The following is a 16,893-nucleotide window of genomic DNA, read 5'->3' as shown; positions in this document are numbered from 1 at the left end:
GACCTGTACTGTGTGGTACATCCATTGTCCTTGATGCAGGGTGTCTCTCTTGCACTGTGCAGATGGCACAGGCTCACAGTGGACATGAGTGTTCATTCATGGACCATGTGCATTCCCAGCAAGCCCCTATGGATCCGTGCCATGCTACTCATTCTACTCCATCTCCGGTATTTCATACATCTCATGGTATTTGGTCATCCCTTTCATGCTCACTCAGGGTCAGTGCCTCACCACGCCCATTTTTTGGGTGTCCTTGTCTGTCTCGAGTGTAGGACTCCCTCTGATACAGCCTCCCTGCCTCTATGAAACTGGTGTTGTAGCTTCTCCATGTCTTGGTGAACTTCTGATGATTACACATGTTGTACTTTCTGTCCTCCTCTCATCTCCTGGAGTTTCAGGTGACTGAGGTGATGCTATAGACACCTGCCCACACTGTCTGCTACAACACAGTACTCTGATCCACCATTCTGAGACATGCACTGCCTCTCAGCCATTCCCCAAACGGAGGGGTGGAGGGGCGGGGTTACTGTATCCCAACAATCCACTGACAACACTTTGCACATGATGACTGCAATTGCCCTTACACTGCCATCATCACACAACATTGACATGACTGTGTTTGTGTTTCGATAGACAGTTGAGACCGTACACATGTACTGCACTGCACCCACACACCTCTGAGACTTGTTTCAGCCTTCTACATGCCTATTCACTTATGTGATGTCAAGGTGACCTAGCATTTATGTATCCATGTGCCTTCCTTGATATGATATGGCATTTGTAACGCGCCTATACACAAGTGTTTCGAGGCACGATGAAGCAGGCAGGGGGGACAAAGGGAAGACAGACAACAATCTTACTAGGCCAGGGGTCATTCAGATCGCGCAAGTGCATGGGAAGAGGGGAAGGGAAAGTGCAAGGGGAAAGGGAGGGGAAAGTGCAGTACAGGGGTAGTATAATAACAAGATAAATAATAAAGGGCCAGCTGGTGGCAAGTGCAAGGTAAGTGCAGACAAGTGCTGGGAAGGGGGCTGAAGGGATACAGAGACAGTCCCGCAGTGCAGGGGTTGCCAGGGAGGCAGTACAGGGGGAGAGTGGCTGGGCCAGGGACCGAGATCGATGAGAGTGGCCCAGTTGCACATTCAGTGCAGTTTCAGTCAGGAATTTAGCAGGGAGGAGGGGGAGAGAAAGCAGAAGCAAAGAGGAAGGTTTTGAGGTGCTTCCGGAACCGGAGATGGTTTTCATCAAGTTTCAGGGAGGCAGGAAGGTTGTTCCAGAGGGAGTCCCCTGCTGCTGAGAGAGATCTACTCCCAACTCGTTGCTTGGAAAAGCGGCTGACCCTGAGGGAGTTGGAGGCGGATGAGCGAAGAGCTCGAGAGGGAAGATATTTAGGAAGAGAGAGTTGAAGATATTTTGGCCCCGGGCCCCAGAAGGCCTTGTGGACAATGCAGAGGGTTTTGAACTTAATCCTCGCAGCCACTGGGAGCCAGTGCAGAGATTTCAGTCCTGGAGAGATACGGTCCCAGGGTTTGAGGCCACGAACAAGTCTCGCAGTCCTGTTCTGGATGAGTTGCAGAGGGCAGAGAGTAGAGGCAGGCAGGTTTAGATAGAGGCTGTTACAGTAGTCCAGCTTAGAGAGAACCAGGGCACTGGAGACAGTGAGCTTCTGGGGGAAGGAGAGGAATGGAAGAATACCTCTGAGGAGGTGCAGCTGGTAGTGTGACTTCTTAGAGACATCAGATATGTGAGGAGAGAAGGAGAGTGTGGAGTCGAAGATGACCCTGATGTTTCTTGCCTTGCAGGTAGGAGCAGGGAGAAGGCCAGGAGAGGCCGGCCAGAGAGCTGCACGGAAGGAGGGAGTGGGTGTGCTGATGAGTAGAATCTCAGTCTTACTGGCATTAAGGCAGAGGTCATTGGCGGCACACCATTCCTGGATAACAGACAGACAGTCAGAGATGAGGGAAGGAGAGGAGGAGGCCGAGGGTAGCCTGAAAATGAGCTGGGTATCATCCGCATAGCACTGAAAGTTGGGGCAGAGAGCGGCGATGCGGTGGCCAAGGAGTGACAGATATTGGTTGAACAGCCAGGGAGAGAGGTTAGATACCTAGGGGAGACCACAGGTAGAGAAAAAGATGTCAGAGAGGAAGGACCCCAGTTGGACCTGGTAGGGGCGATTGGAGAGGAAAGAAGTCTGCCACGCCAGAGCCTGACCAGTGATACTCACGTTATCCCGGAGACGGTTGAGCAGAATGGCATGGTTGACAGTATCAAAGGCAGAAGAGAGATCAAGCAAGATAAGAACACACAGAGAGTCAAGGTTGGAGAGCAGGTCTTCACGGATGTTCAGAAGAGCAGTTTCCGTGCTTCTGGCAGCTCTGAAGCCAGACTGATGGTCATGAAGACAACCAACAGATTCAGCATAGAGATTAAGCTGGGAGATGGCCATTTTCTCCAGGAGCTTGCCCAGGAAGGGAGTTATGGAGATTGAGTGATAGTTAGCTGGGCAGGAGGGGTCGGAAGAGGGTTTCTTAAGAAGAGGGTGCACAAGGGAGTGCTTAAGGGGGGATGGGAAGTCCCCAGAGGCAAAGGAGTGATTGCAGAAGTCAGCCAGGGCAGGAGCCAGGGAGTCGATGTGGTCCTTGATAATTTTGGAGAAACAGGGATGAGTGAACCTGTTTCGACGAGACTTTCATAGATCGTACTTGTCTGGAAACCTCATAAGCAGAGAAAAGGGGAAAGGCAGAGAAGGAGGGAGGAGGGGTGGCTGCAGAAGGGTCAGAGGAAGAGCAGGGAATGGAGGGAGGGAGGTGATAGGAGGAGAGTGAGGTCTGGATGTCCTGAGTTTTTGAAATGAAGTGAGAAGCCAGTGCCTTGCAGAGGGCCTGGGAGGGGACAGGAGATGTAGAGACTGCGGCAGGGTTGGCCAGTTCCTTGCAGATTTTAAAGAGTTCAGCCGAGTTGTTAGAGGCCGCAGAGATGCAGACTTGGATAATGGCTCTCTTCTTGGTGAGAACGGAGAGACGGTATTGCCTTTGGAGCAGGCCAGTTTGATAGAGGATGAACATGAAGCACGCCATTTCTTCTCTGCCACCCTACACTTGCGTTTTAGGGTGACGAGATCTGAGTCAAGCCAGGAGTTACATTTGGCTTTGGGCTTCAGGTGGATTCTCATGACAGGGGCAAGGATATCAAGAGTATCAGATAGAGCATAGTGGAAAATGTAGAGGGCTGTGTCAGGGTGAGAGTCAGCCGAAGGGGGAGGAGGGGATGAGAAGGGGCCGGCGAAAGCCTCAACTGACACGCGCTTCATGGGTCGGATGACCGAGAAGGAGGGTGGCAGTGATGAAGGTGGCTTGGCCTGAGGGTTGGGGAGGGTGTGGCCGGAGAATAGGAGAAAGTGATTACTCCAGGAGAGAGGAGTGGAGAGAGGGACAGAGAGGGGAAGTTCAGAGGAGATCAGAGCATCAAGAGTGTGCCCTGCAGAGTGAGTCGGCCCAGACGGGAAAATAGAGAGTGAGAGAGAATCGCAGAGGTTGCGAAAGTGTCCGGAGGGGGGGCAGGAGGCATCCAGGTGGATGTTGAAGTCTCCAAGAAAGAGGAGTTGAGTGGTTAAGGCCAAGAGTGAGGAGGAGAGGTCCGCCCACTCTGAGAGGAAGGAGGAAATCTGACCAGGTGGCCGATAGATAGTAGCCACAGTACGGGAATGGCTAGGAGAGAGAGACAGTCGGCAGACAAGGCATCCAAAAGAGGAGTAGGTCTGCGTAGGAGTGACAGAGGCAGGAATCCACTCAGGGAAGATAAGGGCAACACCCCTACCAGCACGGTTGGGCCTGGGCACGGAGAGGATCTTGTAGCTGTCAGGTAGGAGTGTGTCAAAACTGGTGACAGAGCTGGCCGTGAACCATGTCTCAGTGAGACCGAGGACATCGAGGTCCAGTTCCTCAAGAAGGCGGCAGATATCAGAGGAATGTTTGACAGCAGAGCGAGAATTAAGAGTGGCAATGTGGAGAAGGTTGCCATCCTTGAAGGATGTCCGGGGAGGGGTACAGATCAGAGGTACGCCCTGCAGAGGTGAAGAAGGAGCACAAGCAGGGGCAGAGAGGGAGGGGGAAGGCAAGGTAGCCGAGGACAGAGGAGGGGGGACAGCAGGAGAAGAAAGGAAGTTGATGAGGCGCGGGAAGCGTCTATCAAAGAGGTGAAGGTTGGCCTGAGGCCTTGGGCCAAGACGATCCCATTAGAGTAGACATTAATGATGGCCTTAGAGGAGCGGAAGGAGGCCAAGAGGACATCCCAATGGGTGCCACCATTATTGGGAGAAGAGGAGAAAGGAGCGAGCACAGAGACCATATGAAGGGTCCATAGGTCAGGTGAAGGCACGACAAAGAGGATGTCGGTGAGAGTTTCCTTGGAGCAGGCACTGGTGTGGGTGTCAGCGATAGTGAGGCCTGGGTTGGAGACCAGGATGTCCTTTTTAAACTTTTTCCTACCAGATTTATTGAGGAGAGCAGGATAGACATTGGAGAAGCAGTTAGAGAAGATAGGAGTGATAGAGAGCACCATAGAATAGGAGAGAGAGGAGGGGGGAAGGGTCGGAGGGGGGAAGATAGACGAGAGCAAGCGGACAAGATAGTAAGCAGCAAACCAGTTGTGCAGTAGGACAGACTCTCAGGGTTAAAGATCTCACAGTGCTCAATATGGAACGAGGAAGCGTTATTGCATCCTGTGACACATGTGTGCTTTTTGTCATAGTGATTGACATGTAATGTATGGTGACATGTTTTCTACATGGGCCAGAGACAGTAATATATGACTTCTATCTGGGGCTGGTTGACAGTTTTGCCATGCCTATGCTACGTGACATGTTTGTTACTATCTGTCATTTTTTTGTAAGGTCTACGCAATGCAGGAGCTTGTGTATGATGCAGGTGCTATGCAACATACAGTACATTTGTAGGCTTCACATTTGAAACGCATCAATGTCTGCTTTCAGGGTCCCCTTCCATTTCATTTCCACTTCATGCATGCCACAGTTCGTGTCATGTGTGACATGGCTGCTTCATGTGCTGGCTGTCAATAATGTGATGTCTATGTGTCTGGTATATGCTGGTGACATGTGTGCTCATGTGTTTTTATGTTTTGTTACAGGTGATGAGGCTCTGGAAGCAGAGGAGGAGGAGATGGCAGAGAGGGTGGAGGGTTCAGGGCACCAACCAGGCACCAGTGGAGGGTGTGGTGTGGTAGGCCATGAGCATCCATTAGGGCTCTAGACCTTCCTGTCCCGGACTGGCTCTGGGTACACCTCTGAGGATCTCTTTGCCTCTGATGCTGAATCAGATGTTCATCAATCCATGCCGTCGCAGGTGAGTGATTCTGCAGTGGATGCTGCTCTGTCCAACATACCTGTAGTGGGGATAGAACCTTCAAGGGACGAGTCAGTGTTGGAATGTCCGCTGGTGATGGTTACAGATGTAGGGTCACACTCCACACCAGTTGCTCCTGTTCCTGGGGCAGCAGATCAACCGAGGAATGCAGTTCTGCAGCCACAGGCAGCGCCAGCGCAGCAAGGATTGGGGCTCCTTGGGCCAAACAGGTGTGGCGTCCGGCAACGGGTGGCCGTGCGCCACAGGGGAACACTGTGTGGGGGAATCACATGTATGCCATTGCACAGCAACAGGGGGTACCTATTGAGATGATGGCTCAGGGCATAGAACGTGTGGCCGATTCCATTCTCCCCCCTGGTAGGCAGGTGGAGCTCTAGCAGCAGGCAACACAGTCCACGTGCCACACACACAGGCTGGACACGTTGGCCGCCAACAGGGACCGACGGGCTAAACTGGAGGCTCTGCACACAGCCATTACTGCTGAGGCAGATTCCCACAGGGAAGTCCTGAGGGAAGAGAACATCTCCCTCAGACATACTCTGGCTACACTTTTGATGGGCCAGGGTACACGGGCAGAACAGCGGATGGAGCAGCTGGTACGCTCCATCTCGGCTGTACTCCATGCAAGCCGTGAGGAGGTCTGTCGGTCACGTGGGCCATGCAGGCAGAACTCTACGCTACATGCAAGACCTTGTAGCAGGAACTCTGTGCTACACATGAGGTGCTGCATGGGGACCTCTGTGCCATCATCCTTCAGGACCAGGCTTACCAGGCCTGCATGCTTGCTGCCATGGAGGGGCATGCCAGGGCTATGTGTGGGCAGGCACTCTTACCACGCACTAAATAAAACATAGGAGGTAAATCAGGTATAAATGAGGGTAGCGGGGGGGGGGTTTAACCAGACGTAAATGAACTATAAACAAAGGAGAGGCCTCCACACTAGTATAGGTTATAGACACATGATTCACTGGATACCGATGGGATTCTCACATCTGTGGGGACAGTGCAAACCTAGAGAACGGAAGTCCTAGGAGAATTCAACCTGACTTCATCAGTGATTCTGTTCAAGAAAACAAATTTTAATAGTAATTGTATAAAAGCACATAAAAACTAACATACAAAAATGGGCTAAAGTGTCAAGTGCTTCACAGACAGTGCTTAGTGTTCAACAAAAAGACTGGCTTTGTGCAAAATTTGCAATTAGTCTGTATCTCTTCTCTGGGATACTCTAATAGCATCAGGCATACAGGTCAACATGTAAACAATTTAAGATACGTGTAACATTGATTCTTCGCTGAACATTAAACCACACAATATGTACATGCAGAGACCATCATTAAACAATGTCTCTAGTTATGATGCCTAAATCAACATATATCTAAAGTGCATCAAGGTTAGTCATTACTCGTTTAGGTACTGCTCATTTGTATCTGTGTAAACCCAACATGTTTTGTTCCTTCCATAATTCAAACTAGTAATAGGAACTTCTTCAGGGGAATAGTTGCGCCAGGGCCAGAGGGCACCCTTAGCCTAACTAGTGGTGGTATCAGATGGACACTTGAAGAGTTGATGTTGACATAACAGTGTGAGTTTGTGGATGGTTTATCCCTTTAGGCACATAAATGAAGTGCCAATCCCACTTTGTTGATGTTAAATACAGAGAAGTGGATCCAGTGTCAACCGTTTCTCAGTGACGGTTAAGCATCCTCGGGATACTGCACTGGGTTTCTAAGTCGCAGTTCAAAAAGGAACCTTGACTCATGTCTCTAGTTTAAATACGCAAGTTGTTCTAGTAGCAGCAATAAAGGTGGTTCATACGAGACATCGAATGGGCGGGATGGTAGATCAATCTGTCAGTGAATAATCCAAGCAAGTGCTCGAGCATTGAGAATGCTTGCGGTCCTCTTTCTGTGATGGTTCGGAGAAACCTCTTACCACGCACACCTCCTGATATTCAGTCAGAGGGTGACAACAGCGATGACTGATCTCTCACTTCGGCCTAGCCATGTAGACATTGAGCCCATGGAGAATTTCTTTTTGTCTCAACATCAACGCACATGGGTGTTGAGGTGCACCCTGCACCTCCCCCCTCCTGGCTGCCCCCGCCACCCCTTGGTCGACAATGGCCATTTTAATTTTTTTTAACCTTTTTTGACTATTGTGCATTAATGTCACAGTGTGTTGCTTTGTGGCATCCGAAGGCATCCACTGCGTGTTCTGGCTGGGCCCATACATGCTTGTCTCGTTTTAGTGTTTTTGGCTTGGGGTCCGTACACATATGCCACTCCTGCTTCCCCTTTCCATGGGCTCGCAAGGATGGAACCATGTGACAGTAACTTACACAGAGGCATTGGGCTTCCATCATATCTGTGGCCAGTCTGAAGTCCAACATGTGTATATACCCCTAGTGGGGATTCATGATGGTTTCTCCAGTGCATGGTTGGCCTGCTTTTTGGTGTGTATATTGTTGACTGTGCATATTTTCATGTTGCTTATTCATGTATTGCCTTGCCGGTCTATATTGTTGATGCACTTCATGCTGTATGTGGTACCCTGGCCCCTTCAGCTATCAGAGCCACAATCAAGATGGAAGGGGGCTATGTGATGGCAATGTCTAATTGAGACATTTGTGCTATAGTGATTGGTCACTGTCTGACATTGTCACTGTTGGGTCCTGTGTTCATGATATTTTATGCTGATAAATAGATTGTCCTGTGTTGGGTTTGCTTTTGATGTGTCAGGGGATCAGAGAGATTTTTCCATTGCTGATGAGTCCACAACAGAGTAGTTCACATTAAAAATGTACGCAACACTGAAGGTTCGCACATTTCCCATGCAAACGTGTGTTGAATACCCCTGCAAACCCACACCCACAACACACACACAACACAGCCCCATTACGATCCCAACTCCACCCCAACATACCCCCAGGCACACACTACATACCTTCAGAGCCATGCTATGTCTGCTGCGCAAGTTCACTTTTGCTTTGGTGATCGGGAACTGGCACAGCAGGTTCATTTATTTAAATTATTTTTTCTGCAGATGCAGGGGTTTCCAGGGCGCAACCCCCACTCAATTTACACCCGCAATTTTTAATTTTATTTAATTGCCTGAAATACATGCCACCAAAGGTTCAAACCTTTGGTGTTCTAACCTTTGGTGGCATGCATTTATGTCCTTTTGGCATAGGTTGGATATTTTGGATCAGTCTTTTCGTCAGAGTCCGTGTCTGAGGGAATTGTCTCTGGCCTGTTTCCATTTGTCACAGGGCACTTTGTGACAGTTGTGTCATGTGTTGTGAATTTATTTTGGAGTTTTCACTTTGCATGCCATGGCATGGTGTGCCAGACGGGTGACATGGGGTGGGGGGTTTAGGTGACATACCAGGATTTGGATGTGCTGTTTTGCATGGGGGTTGTGGAATCTGTAGCTTGCATGTGTGCCTTTTGGTCACACAGGATTGTGTTCGTTTAAATGGCAAGGGATGCACACAGTGCTGCAATTCTGAGGACACATTCTCAGGTTAGTAAGATTGTGACAGTTGACTGTCCCTTTATCATCATCAATTGTCACTTGGAATGTGCCAGGCCTGTTTGAACTCCGCACGGGTGACAGTTTAGGTGAAAAATGTAGCCACAAGCTGGGTACGGGCCGCCTCGCCACGTGCCCTTTCCCCTCCCATGCACAGCAGGCATGCATGTGGTTGGGGATGTGGGGGCACCACCATGTCCACTGGTAAGCCCCACCATGTTGCAAAGTTGTGCAGGACACATGCTGCCACAATGATCCTGCACACTGCTTGGGGCGCATATAGTAGCTGCCCAACAGAGCGGTCAAGGGAGCGGAAAGGTAACTTTAGCACTCCGAATGTGCGCTCCACTATGGCCCTGCTTGCAATATGGGCTGCGTTGTATCTTACCTGGGGTGGTGTGGTGGAGTTCCGTATTGGCGTCATTATGTAGGTGCTCAGAGGGTAGGCACTGTCCCCTGGGGAGGTGATGATGGTTGTCATTAGTTGGGTTTGTGTATTTGTCTGTGTGTGACATGCCTGCATGTTCACAGGCATTTGTACTCACCAATGAGCCATGTGTTGCCATGCCTCCCAGCTTCCAGGTCCCGGTTAAGGGCTGACATTCTGTATATGAAACTGTCATGGGTGTACCCAGGATAGTTTGCATAGACAGAGGTGATGATTCCCTTGGCATCGCATTCAACCTGCACGTTGATGGAATGCCAGTTGCAATAGATTTGCTCAGTGGCCCTAGGTGGACGTAGGGCCACATGGGGGCAATCTATGGCACCAAGCACTTTGTGGAAGTGTGCCACCCTGCAAAAAGTCCTAGAGCATGGCCTGCCTTTCTGCAGGTGTTCTGGGCATGTATATGTGCCTGCGGACTGAGGGGCATGCAGTCATGATTGCCAACACCTGGTGTAGGCAGCGTGACTGCATGGACTGTGAGACGTCCCCAACTATGGCAGTTGTCCGCTGAAATGACCCAGTGGCCAAGAAATGCAGGACATTGAGCTCCTTTTCCAAGGGGCTCAGTGCTTGAGAGCACAAAGTGGGTGATGTGAGGTCATCCTCCCACTCAGTGACCAGGTCTAGGTGATATGAGATGGAAACCTATACCTGCCATAGACCTGGTCATCAGGCATCCCAAAAAGGCTGGTCCTGGGTAAAAAAATGTGGGGCCTGGCTATCCTCCTCCTCCTGCGGTGTCCCACGATCACTGCTGCAAAAACTGGTACATTCATCGTAGCTGTCTTTGCTTGTTTGTTGTTTGTGTGCACTTGTATGCTGCGCAGGGGCATTTACGCCTGCTTTCGCTTGCCATACGTATTTCCAGCTTTTCACGTATTTTGGCACGTGCTGGTTAGCCCTGTTCAATTCCATGAATACGTGTTGTTAGCATGCGTGAGGATCTCGCAGCGGTACTTACCCCATTATGCCCACATTTTGTGTTGTTCCCCATTCCGTGTGTTGTGCCCCCATTTTAGGTGTGTGCGCTGGATGGTGTGCGCCTTCACTGGGCGTCTCGCGCAAGGCGTTGGGGATGTCGCAATGACGTGTGAGACATGCGCGGATTCGGCGATGGTCCCAGGTAAGCCACACCAGTGCCTTCCATGAATCGGGAAATGGGCGCTTGCGCACATTTTGGACACATGCGCTGCGTTTCTCACACTTGCGCTAGAGATTTTGCTGCACCATAATTCCATGAATTACCCCATTACTCGTTTGTACCTGTACTGTCCTAGATGGGTTACAAATGTAGTAATGTAGCTGCTCAAAGGGCTCAGGACCAGCTGGTGGTTCCCTTCATTTAAGTGCAATTTTGAAAAAACTGTTGCACCATTTAAGAGGTAAACCATATCTGTGATGCAGGGGTCTAGGTGTCTCTTCCGCTTACTGGCTTAGTTGGGCCTTCTCATGTCCACACACAGACAGATGGAGTCCGACCCTTTCTTGGGGACCGGTATGATCGGGGACACCCAGGAGGTAGGCCCTGACACAGGTTTAATGATGTCTTGGCTCAATAACTTGAGGAGCTCTTCCTCTACCTGACGCTGGATATTTACAGGGATTCCCCAGTAGTGCTGCGCTACCAGTCGTACTTCTGGGTCAATGTGGAGCTTGATTTGTCGATTCTTAATTTTGCCAATCCCTTTGAATAGAGACAGTAGATTTGGTCTAATTTTCCCACTGTTTCGATATATCTGTGGACCATGAGCTTGTAGAGGATGTGGATTAAGCCCATCTCAATTGCTGTTTTGAATCTCATGATGCACCCCGAGCTCATGATGCACCCCGACTCCATAGGGGTGGATATCACATGCACTGAAATTTCTCAGGTTTGTGTTTTATAAAGGTATTGAGTTTCAAATTGCCCCAAGCACTTCAGTGGGGTTTTGATCCATATGGATATATATACACTTCTGCTGGGCGGAGGCTGGGGGTGTGTGGCAGGCCCGATATATCTGCTCGCTGATGACATTTACAGTTGCCCCCATGTCGATGAGGAATTTGGTCTGCTTCCCATTTAGCTGCATTAGAAGTGTGGGGCTGTGCTTAGTAGCATTCTGATTTCCCTGCGCGTAGAGGTATCCCTTTTTCCTCTGTTCTCCTTCTGACTAGCTCCATTCAGTGTCAGATGTTGATTGTTACACTAAATATCGGACGTGACGTCTCGAGAGGTGGGTGGACCTTGTTGATGGAGTCTGATACAGTTGGTTCTCTCTCTCCGGTCGTTCCTCTTTTCTGTCTCTTTGGTGTCTTTCCTCCCCCAATCCGTGGTCTCTCTTCTCACTTTCCTTTCCTCATGTGATGGACTGTGTGGCCGTATGCGCTGTGTCAGCGGCTGTGACAGTGGGCCTTCGACGTTGCCTGCTGGATGTGCTTCTCTCATTCTCCCGACCGAGGATTCTCGCTAACCGGCACACCAATTGAAATGATTTTCTTCTCTGCATACGAGCATCATTGTCCAATTGCCCGGCACGAGCCTTCATATGGGTACTCATAGCCCCATCCCTAGCAGAAGGGTTCACCAGTCTCTCAGGAGGCCCCTGCTAGCTTGTGGATGCTGTCCGCCTGCAGTGTCTGCCCTTTGTGACGCCACCTGTGATTCGATGGCCCTTTCTGCTTGTGCAAGCATGAGTCTTTCCTCCTGGGATCTTGCCTTTTGCAGTACTTTCCTCTGGAATGACCGTGATTCACATCTGGCAATGATTTGTAAGCAAAGTGCCTAAGTGTTTGAGTAATTCGCAAAATCACAATGCTTCATTTTGCTACATAATGTCATCACAAAGGCATCCATCATCTCCCCTTTTGCTTGTTTCGTGGTATGGAAGAGATGCCTCTCATAATCAACCTTAGTGTGGGGTGTAAAGTATGTGGGCAGAGCTGTCTTGAGGCCCTGTATTGTGTCAATAGTGTCAGCCGGAAACTCGGAAACTCATCAATTATGTCTCTGGTGGAAGGGCTAGCCACTTGCTGTAGTACCCACTGTCTTCTACTGGAACAATTGCTGCTACGTACAGATCGATGTCCCTGACCCGCTTGGCCCATCTTGGTCGCATATTGCTTGTGTCGGTGACATCACACACCTGGTAGCTGTACAGCCACAGAGTCTGCCACCCGGTGACTGCCTTGTTGCTCTGGGGTCACTGGCACAGTAGCCCGGATATCCTGATCGGACATGGTGGCAATCCCTCTTTGATTCCTTCCTTGATGTTCTGATATCACTGTATGCAGTGTATATTGTCCCTTGACAACGGACGCATTGGTAGGCACGAGCACTGCTTGATTCTAGACCCCTAGAGCGTGTTTTGGGCTTCCCTTTTCCCTCACTGGAACCTTCCAGTTCCCTACATGAAACAAAATATGTTTGGGGCTCCCCCTGGCGGCCAACAACCACCTCCATGAGGCACGAGCACCGTAGCCTGGTGGGGGATGCAAACCCTGAGTCCCATGCATGTCACGCTCAACGCCACGGCCCACTGGCTCAGTGTCACTTCCTCCTGCTGTGTGCTGCCCTCTCTACCTTCGTGGCTGTTTTGGGAACTCCTGCTGCAACCAACGTGTTGCCATGGGAGAGAAAGGGCCGGACAAACGTGTGGGTCGCCATCCTCATCGCCAGTTTTCAGGAAGCCAGCATGTAAACCGGACCCTCCAGTTTACAGCAGACTGCGCGCGCGGACCTCACAGCGCGGGAAAGATGAGGCTGAGACGGAGGTGTTCCTCAACACGTCTTTATTATCCACCTTCCAAATCTTCTCTGCCCCATCCTCTCCCCGCTCGTCACTTCCCTCTTCATGCACCTGGCCCCACCACCACCCTTATGGACTACAATTTGCAAAGCTAAAATAGTGGCCAGTTGCCTAACACATGAGAGCCATGGGTGTATGGGCTTATTTTGCATGTAGATCCAATCTCTAAGCAACCATTGACAAAGCCAGTCGGTCTCTCCTCATCTGCACCGTTGTCGAAGATAGCTCAGAGGGTAGACCACATGTCACACGGACACCTGTCTAAGTGTTATGCATGTTTAAAGTTGGGAGTGTGGACTGTATTTCATGGTGACTAAGGGTGCGATTCATGGAATTTTTTGCACGGTTCAAAGTGACTTTCCACTGCTGAAAAGTGACTGCACTGCCAACACAAACCCTATTTGTACTGCCAAACTTTCGTTGTACCGACTTTGCACTGCAAAAATACACTTTGCACAGTTCCATGAATCAGGGATTTTGTCGGCAGTGCAAAGACACTTTTTAGCAGTACCAAGTCACTTTAAAGCGTGCAAACAATTCCATGAATCGTGCCCTAAATGTGTACCACTGATGTGCTTAATAATAAGCCCACTCATTATGTATTGCTCAAGATCAGTTTGTGAAGTGCCTTATATAAAGTTCACAATCATGTTGTGGCTAGTACCAGGTCGAGCTATGCACCGGATAGGGTTTTAGGTTTAGTAGCTGCAAGGGGTTAGGAAGTGGGCCCTCAAGCTCACATAAGAAGAGTAATAGAATAGAGTGAAATGAGTCAGGGGGTCACTTAATGTAGTCGAAAGGAGAGGCCTAGGAAATTGTTTTATTTGTTTAATTGTTTTTTTAGAACGTGCTTACCACCTGTGGTCAGTTTCTAAGCGCGGATCCGGGATTCGGACCTCTGTTGCTCTGCACGGTCTTGCTTCCAAGACCAGCACAATTGCCCCTTTGCTGTCCTCCGCACTCCCATCGAAAGAGCGATGAGAGACATTAAGACCCCACCCTTGCAGCAGTACTCAAAAGAAGTGGCCCACAAAGGGAATCACGTGCCTTTAAGAATAATACTCCTCCGCTAATGGCGCTCATCAGCGGCACAGTGTCTGGAAAAGGAAGGACATTGGAAGCAGTAATGCAGCGAATTATGTATGACCCATAGCATCATAGTGCACTGCTCGACTGAATATACATGTGAACATGGTGTGTGAACAGAGGGGACATGTTCACACAGCATGATGGGGGTGTGTTCCGCGCCTGCCTGTCTACATTTCTCTACAGTATGAATAGTGCTCAAAGAAGGCACCTGTGGGCCTTTAGTTAGACCCGATTTAAACGCCTCTGCCTGAGATCATTAGGTCTGCCTGCAGTCCCTCAGTGCTATTGTATTACAAAATGACGCATGGAAATGCCACGGCATGCCAGAAAGCAGAAACCTGATGCTAGTAGAAGCCTTTTTTATTGGTTGTTCAGTGCGTCTCCATTCATGGAAGAATCCCTGGGGCAAGGTGTCGGGGCACACGCAAGATGTCCACTACTCTCATCCCCATGGTGTAACGGTTTATTGAGAGGACACCCTCATGGAGTTCCTTCCCTACCCAATCAAGGAGTCACCCAATAAACTGTTTAATGTCAATTCTGTGTTCAGCCCAGATTAATCTAATATCCCTTGGATCCCTCCCTCTGAGCTACCAATGAGCCAAGAAGCAGGCCTGTGTACAGGAAATAAATTTGCATGTATTTGAATGATAGATAATAGAGATCACACTAAACTACACACACCACCTTCATTGTGGCTCACAATTAAACTTCTTGTTACATAAATAAATCACACAAGCTGGTTGGAAAAAACACAAATCACAATATTGTACGTTCTGATTTCAATTCAAGAAATAATCAACACTGGTCAATGAACAAAACCAGTTTACATATGCAGTGCTGTGCAATTTCGATTTTCCTGGATAATTAAAAGGCTGGTAATTTGGTTTACAGACTTGTACAAATGCATATGGCAATTATTATTTCACCCACACTTTTGCTTTAAAATAAACACAGGGTGATTTAGCAGTTGGTTTTTCAGGCCTCGTCTACCTTGGTCAGTGTTGGGGAAGTCAGACAGAAAAATTGGGAGAATTTAAGAATTTTGGATTTCAGGCCCACTTAAAGCAGAGGTCTTCAAACTGTGCAGCACACCCCCCTAGGGTGGCGCGGCTGCATTCCGGTTGTTGGGTGGGGCACGAGACTCCAGCCTGAAATTTAAATGGGCAGGGGCGGCTGACCTGGTCGGACTGGAGCATAAAACTGTCTCGAGCACCAATGAAAAGGTGGCCCACAGTAGCAAATAGCAATTCATTCCTTTAGTGAGAGACTGTTTGACTAGTGGCTAAGGGGTTTTATTTTGTTAAAATGTAAGCACATTGTCATATTTAAAGAATATGTATTCAGCAACAATGGTCAAAACTACTAGCTGTATAGTGAAGTAATTCATTAAAATGGCCCACATTGGCAAAAAAGTGGGCCATTTTGACAAAAAAACTGGCCCACACTAGCATTTTGAATTTTGTATTCCCTGTTGCCTTATAGGTCAATCCAAGCCTGGCGGCTCATCCATAATGTGGAAGGGGGCGACGACCCAGTGGCCCTCTCACCCATTATGGAGGAGCCGAGGAGCCAGCCCATTGAAACACTAAGCACTCCCTCAGCTGCTTTATCCAGCTGAGGGAGTGCTCCTGGGCTGGCTGAACTGTCAACTGACAGTTCAGTTCCCCAGCCGCACATGCTCACAGAGTCATGCAAGGCTGGGGGCGTTTTGCTTCGAAAGCCTTGCATAACTCATTGGAAATGCTGGCTGGAGAACTGCATGTCTGCATGTGTGAGGGGGAGCTCCTGTGCCTCAGGGACGTCATTTGGGGGTCGCCAGGGGTCGCAACTGCGACCTCTGTGGTGTCCCTTGCGACCTCTGTGGTGTCCCTTGCGACCTCTACTAAAAAAAAAAAAAAATTTTTTTTTTTTTTTTTTTTTTTTAAAGTTATGCAAGCTCCTGGGCTGTGGCTCTTTACTTCTGGGGTGGCTGGCTTTCTTGTTCAGGCCCCTTAAAAAAAAAGACTTGAGGCACTTGTTCTTATTTTTCTTCTAACACTTTCAGCACTGACCCTAAATAAGAAAGAATAGGTATACCAAATAATGTGTCTTTCTGGAATTCTATACAGTAATTGCTGGCCTCATTAAATGTTTATTTCAGGCACACTTCAGGGGGTGAGTCACTGATTTAGTCTGTTCTTAAACGCCTCATTAAGCCTAAGCCGTTCATCCTTCTGAGGTCGATAAATGAGTACCAACACAGGTTGGGTGATATTGGGTGTATATTTTTTCTATATAAAGCGCTTAATGATGTGTTATTATATAGCACTTACACTTATCATTTGGTCATGGACGTCTGCTTGCATACACAGTCATTTGGTAATACGGGCCAATAAACACTGAACTTAATGATACATATGGCGATCCATTCTTGTATGAATGTACATCATATAGTGATATCATAACTATATTTTTCATAGTTTACAATGCTATGTGATGCCACTTCCTGTTTTTTCAACGGGTGAAATGTCGTGTACCATCGCTACCCGCTATATCACTTTGGGGCGGGGTCTAATGACATCACTTCCTGTGATGTCATCAGAGGGTCAAGGGTCGGGTGATGTCACTTCCGCTACCCCTGGCATTTTGGTGAAATGACGTCCCTGCTGTGCCT

Source organism: Ambystoma mexicanum, chromosome 7p (assembly GCF_040938575.1).
Source record: "Ambystoma mexicanum isolate Mex_15411 chromosome 7p, UKY_AmexF1_1, whole genome shotgun sequence".
NCBI lineage: Eukaryota > Metazoa > Chordata > Amphibia > Caudata > Ambystomatidae > Ambystoma > Ambystoma mexicanum.
This window is presented reverse-complemented; position numbering follows the sequence as displayed.